The sequence below is a fragment of the Bison bison genome, unplaced genomic scaffold, assembly GCF_000754665.1.
Source record: "Bison bison bison isolate TAMUID 2011002044 unplaced genomic scaffold, Bison_UMD1.0 scf7180017864487, whole genome shotgun sequence".
Taxonomy (NCBI): Eukaryota; Metazoa; Chordata; class Mammalia; order Artiodactyla; family Bovidae; genus Bison; species Bison bison.
Window position 1 is genome coordinate 2,269,304 of NW_011495047.1, and position 6,913 is coordinate 2,276,216.

The following is a 6,913-nucleotide window of genomic DNA, read 5'->3' on the forward strand; positions in this document are numbered from 1 at the left end:
ATTCTTCAGTGCTCAGCTTTCTTCACAGTCCAACTCTCACATCCATACATGACCACTGGAAAAACCATGGCCTTGACTAGATGGACCTTTGTTGGCAAAGTAATATCTCTGCTTTTCAATATACTATCTAACTTAGAGACTCAATTTACAGACTCATGGATAGGATAATAGGATAGCTTGAATTTACCTCTAGTAAGCTGGGAAGTACACACCCAAAATTATTCAAAATAAAAAACAGACTTGACACCTTATGGTTACCAAAGATGATTTCTTTTTCTTTACCTATTAATCTGTTTCACTATTTAATCCATCTCACAGTCCAGAAACTATGAAGCTCTAAAGTCTCTAACTTATTTATTTTTGTTGGCAGAACTCTGGAAGGACAGAGACATTTGATTTTCAAATCCTTCTGCTGAATGAAGACAAGAATCACACTCCAAAGAGAGGAGATTCCAAAGGCTAGTCATGTTTTCAGACCCCCAGAAAGTGAGCTGTGTCACCATTAGGCTTCCATTATAAAAGGACATTTGAGATGCTGTAAGTGAAAGTCGCTGTTTTGTGTCTGACTCTTTTCTACCTCATGAACTATACAGTCCGTGGAATTCTCCAGGCCAGAATACTGGAGTGGGTAGCATTTCCTTTCTCCAGGGGATCTTGCCAACCCAGGGATCAAACTCAGGTCTCCCACATTGCAGGCAGATTCTTTATCAGCTGAGCCACAAAGGAAGCCAAAGATTGCTATAAAGCAGAAAGCATGTAGAACCCAGAGAAGGATGGGGCCATGGAGAGCAGGGGAACTGTGGATCACCAGAAACTCACTAATCACACATTTCTTGTATGTGAAACTTAGGACAGGAAGATAATTTCAGCCTAATTATTGTTGAGAAAAGCAGTAGCAGTGTAAACACTCTTGATACAGAAACTGGTTGGATCTGAGCCTGCAGAGAAAGTAACTCATTCCCTCATCCTACGTAGGGCTGGGAAGACCATGCCAAACAGAATTAATTCCTGCAGATATTTGTTGGGCACTCACTATGTGCCAAATACTGATGTTATAGCACTAAATAGAACAGAGAAGACTCTTTCCCAGGAAATTTACCTTCCTGTGAGGATGACAAACAGTAATCAAGGAAGAGACAGGCATTGGAATTATAGATTGTGATAGGTACTTTGAAAGTAGTAGACGAGGTGATTAGAAACAGTTTAAAGGATGTTAGAGCAGCAGCAGCAGCAGAGCAACCTAAGTAGTCTGCGAAGGTGACAATGGAAAATGGGTGAGATAAAGCAAGTTTTCCGTTGATGGAGGGCACAGTCCTCAACCTCAATTTCACAGAAGCACAAACATCTAATGTACTCAAGGAGCTATAACACTATATAGGTTCTATTTCAGCCAAACAATAAGATGTTAGAGAATTTGGCAGAGAAAAGGTTTTGAAGAAAGTTCCTCCAATTAAAATACAAAGAATTTTTTTATCAGACTATTAAATATTTCAATAATACAGCAAAAATAGTTATGTTAATGTCAACATATGCTGAAACTGAACTCATGATTTGTTTGTTTCCTTTATTTTTCCTTTTTAAATTATACATAATCACACATAGGTTTTTCTCCCCCAGGGAAGCATATACTAGAGTGATTTGTTTTCACTGAAAACAAGAAAATAATTATAATACCTTGTATTTTGTGTTTCCTTATTTAAGCAAAACTCAAATTATCACACTTAACAATCCTAACATAAACAGTGTGTTTTGAACTGCATAGCTAGTCCATGTAATTGAAAAAATAGCTTGTAGCTTGAAATTTTCATCAAGTTGATAATGTCTGTGGGAAACTATCCTTTCCACCTACAGCAGTGGTAGCCTCTCAGTTTTCTGGGGCAAATGTAAAGAATAGAAAGGCTGGTATATCTCAAACAATCTCATCTGATTCTGATATGGTTTATGGTGTGTGTGTGTGTGTGTTTGCAGCATCCTAATGCATGCAGGACCCATACTAAAGGCTAATAATTTTTTAAATGGAATCATATTCCCTTGGAAAATAGATACCAAATATACCATATGTTGTCTTCATGCCTCTCATTTACCATCAAGGAATTTTTTTAAGAATTCATAAATGCTGTCTATGAGGTTAGAGAATAAAAAGATGATGTGTTTTATGATAAGAAGGCATGCAAGGTTTTTTCCCATGTACATCTATTTAATAGATAAGACCGTCAGAATGTCATAATAGTTCCTAACTATGACCTCAACAACATATAAGTTAGGTTAACCACCAAGCCTCACAGCTTAAAAGGGGAATCAAAAAGAGGTCCTACAGGTAGAATTACATATCTTTACAAAAGATTTCCTTAAAAATTGGCCAGTGTGTGAAAGACTGGAAATATGAACCTTATTCTATCACACCTGGAACAAAGCATTCTTTACAAGGTATTGTACTCAGCACCTTTCATTGCCCTTTAATCATTTTTAAGTTCTTTCACACACTATTCCTAGGTGCCCAGTACTCCTCTAGTGACTTCCCTCACCACCCAGCAAAATTTAACTAAATGTTTTCCTTTTTCTCTCCTTCTATGAAAATGCATTGACACATGAAATACCATCGAGTTGTTGAATACTCTCATAATTTGAATATCACTTTAGTTTTTCTTTCTTTCTTAAATAAATTTCCACTGATTTCTTAGATGGCTCCTTTTTTTTTTTCTAGTTAGCTAAATTAGAAGAACATGAACTTTTAGTACTCATTCAAATGTAGCTCTTCCTATCAAAATTTACATTTGTGAAGATTCTTTTTAAAACATGAAAACTTGATTCAAAGAAATGGATGTGAGATGATGACATTTATGTCAAGCTGGGACACCACTAAAATCATGCCAATGGGCAATCAACATCAATTGCTACATTAAGAACTGGCCTTAAGCTCTCATAAATTACAATAGTTTTTAAGTCTCATAAATTACTCATCTTACGGGAGTTACAGAAAAACTCTTTCCTTGCCCTAAATAAGCAATAGAAAAAAAAAGAAAAGAATAGTCAAAAGTGCATCACTGGAGAAGCAATTGATGTTTGTCCCAAACTTCCCTGAAAAGTAAACACTACTTAATAAACTCTTCCTTAATTTAATATTTAACAGAACAATAGTGTAAAAAAAAGAGAAGGCATTTTTAAAACTTATATATCTAAGTGGCTAGTTGCAAGCAAGAAGTACCATGTCTGACTAAATCAAGCAGAAATGTAATTCAATGAATCAACATCAGATAGATCTCAGAACTGATGCAGCAGTTGGAGGACATGTCAAAGACAGCTGATGGAATTTAAGGGAAAGAATGGCAAAACCAAGGTTATGTCACTCTCTAACTCATTGGCACCCTACTGGGTTATTGGCTCTGCTGAAGTCTCTACAAATACTTTCTGAAAAGCTTTCCCATTACCACCCCAGAATTCAGAGAACTGATGGGACTTTCAATTGGCTGGGTCTAATAACTCCCTTTTTCCAGTAGTCATGTATGGATGTGAGAATTGGACTGTGAAGAAAGCTGAGTGCTGAAGAACTGATGCATTTGCACTGTGGTGTTGGAGAAGACTCTTGAGAGTCCCTTGGGCTGCAAGGAGATCCAACCAGTCCATTCTGAAGGAGATCAGTCCTGGGTGTTCCTTGGAAGGAATGATGCTAAAGCTGAAACTCCAGTACTTTGGCCACCTCATGCCAAGAGTTGACTCATTGGAAAAGACCCTGATGCTGGGAGGGATTGCGGGCAGGAGGAGAAGGGGATGACAGAGGATGAGATGGCTGGATGGCATCACTGACTCAATGGACGTGAGTTTGAGTGAACTCCAGGAGTTGGTGATGGACAGAGAGGCCTGGCATGCTGCAATTCATGGGTTCGCAAAGAGTTGGACACGACTGAGTGACTGAACTGAACTGAACTGAACTGAGTAACTCCCTATGTTTGTTGTCTGGGTGGTGGAGAAGAGGTATATGCCTAGCTTGAGCTCTTGTGATGGGAAGTGTGGCATGGACCTTGCTTACACTGACTTTTTTCACGATAAAGGAAGGCTGTTTGTCCTGAGCAACCTTAAATAGTCATCATCCAGTTCATTCTACTCCTTTGGTTTTTCATTGAACTTACACAGTAACACATAGAGAAGTGCTCCTACATATCATAATGCAAATAGATCTGCAATGTTTTAAATACACAAATAATTGTACATATCCTCTCCCTTTAATGAGATGTTCCAGATCTCAACAGTCATTAGATTTAGCCTTGGAATTTATTTATTTCTTGACAGTCTCTTGGACTGCAAGGAGATCCAACCAGTCCATCCTAAAGGAAGTCAGTCCTGAATATTCATTGGAAGGACTGATGCTGAAGCTGAAACTCCAATACTTTGGCCACCTGTTGGGAAGAACTGACTCATTTGAAAAGACCATGATGCTGGGAAAGATTGAAGGTGGGAGGAGAAGGGGACAACAGAGGATGGGATGGTTGGATGGCATCATCGACATGATGGACATGGGTTTGAGTAAGTTCCAGGAGTTGGTGATGGACACAGAGGCCTGGTGTACTGCAGTCCATGGGGTCACAAAGAGTTGGACATGACTGAGTGACTGAACTGAACTGAATTGTTGATGTGCCCTCAGAGGGCCTCAGAAACATTTTGTTCCCAAACAGAATTATTTCTTTAGTGTTGTAAATATATCTTGATGTTGTACAAACTATGGACAAAGCTATACTGTTAATTAGACACTAGTTAACTCGACCAACACAGCCTGTATAAAATCACAGAATGTAGAAGAAGAAATAAAATGAAAATTAGTTAAGGTATGCGAATATATGTATAATTTCCTTCCTTTCTCTGTCTCTGTCAAAAATTTGTCTGTATCATGTCCTTATTTCTCCTCTTGTTGTTCAGTCACTAAGTTGTGTCTGACTCTTTGTGACCCCATGGACTGTAGCACACCAGGCTACCCTATCCTCCACTACCTCTTGGAGTTGCCCAAATTCATTAATAATGAATTAATCATGAATAGTGTAAAGTTAGCCACTGTGCAAACTAGTATAGGTGAGATAGTATTTGTGAGAGAAATTTTTTTAAAATTAAAGTTAATGTTTATTAAAATATAAAAATCTGGTATTTATTAAAATACTACTACCATCTCATCCTCTGCCATCCCCTTTTCCTTTTGCCTTCAGTCTTTCCCAGCATCAGGGTCTTTTCCAGTGAGTCAACTCTACGTTAGGTGGCAAAAGTGTTGGAGCTTCAGCTTCAGCATCAGTCCTTCCAATGAATATTGAGGGTTGGTTTCCTTTAGGGTTGACTGGTTTGATCTCCTTGCTGTCCATGGGACTCTCAAGAGTCTTCTCCAACACGACAGTTCAAAGCATCAATTCTGTAGCACTCAGTCTTCATTATGGTCCAAATCTCACATCCATACTCACATCCATAACTACTGGAAAAAACATAGATTTGATTATATGTCAGCAAAGCGATGTCTCTACTTTTTAACACACTGCCTAGGTTTGTCATAGCTTTCCTTCCAAGGAGCAAGCATCCTCTTATCTGTCACAAATTAACAACATAGTGCGATTGCCCCATATTGAGTTAATGAATTACTCTTTATAAAATTTATAATCTGTAACAACATAAACAAGAACTTCTAGAACTAACACCCAAAAAAGATGTCCTTTTGATAATAGGGGACTGGAATGCAAAAGTAGGAAGTCAAGAAATACTTGGAGTAACAGACAAATTTGGCCTTGCAGGACAGAACAAAGCAGGGCAAAGGCTAATAGAGTTTTGCCAAGAGAACACACTAGTCATAGCAAACACCCTCTTCCAACAACACAAGAGAAGACTCTACACATGGACATCACCAGATGGTCAATACCGAAATCAGACTGATTATATTCTTTGCAACCAAAGATGGAGAAGCCCTATACAGCCAGCAAAAACAAGTCCAGGAGCTGACTGTGGTTCAGATCATGAACTCCTTATTGCCAAATTCAGATTTAAATTGAAGAAAGTAGAGAAAACCACTAGACCATTTAGGTATGACCTAAATCAAATACCTTATGATTATACAGTGGAAGTGAGAAATAGATTCAAGGGATTAGATCTGATACACAGACTGCCTGAAGAACTATGAATGGAAGTTCTTGACATTACACAGGAGGCAGGGATCAAGACCATCCCCAAGAAAAAGAAAGACAAAAAGACAAAATGGTTGTCCAAGGAGGCCTTACAAATGGCCATGAAAAGAAGAAAAGTGAAAGGAAAAGGAGAAAAGGAAAGATATACCCATTTGAATGCAGAGTTCCAAAGAATAGCAAGGACAGATAAGAAAGCTTTCCTCAGTGATCAATGCAAAGAAATAGAGGAAAACAACAGAATGGGAAAGACTAGAGATCTCTTCAAGAAAATTAGAGATGCCAAGGGAACATTTCATGCAAAGATGGGCTCGATAAAGGACAGAAATGGCATAGACCTAACGGAAGAAGAGATTAAGAAGAGGTGGCAAGAATACACAGAAGAACTATACAAAAAAGATCTCTCAGTTAGTCAGTCAGTTCAGTCACTCAGTCATGTCCAACTCTTTGTGACCCGATGAATTGCAGCACGCCAGGCCTCCCTGTCCATCATCAACTCCCGGAGTTCACTCAAACTCACTTCTATTGAGTCAGTGATGCCATCCAGCCATCTCATCCTCTGTCGTCCCCTTCTCCTCCCGCCCCCAATCCCTTCCAGGATCACAGTCTTTTCCAATGAGTCAACTCTTCTCATGAGGTGGCCAAAGTACTGGAGTTTCAGCTTTAGCATCAGTCCTTCCAAAGACATCCCAGGGCTGATCTCCTTCAGAATGGACTGGTTGGATCTCCTTGCAGTCCAAGGGACTCTCAAGAATCTTCTCCAACAC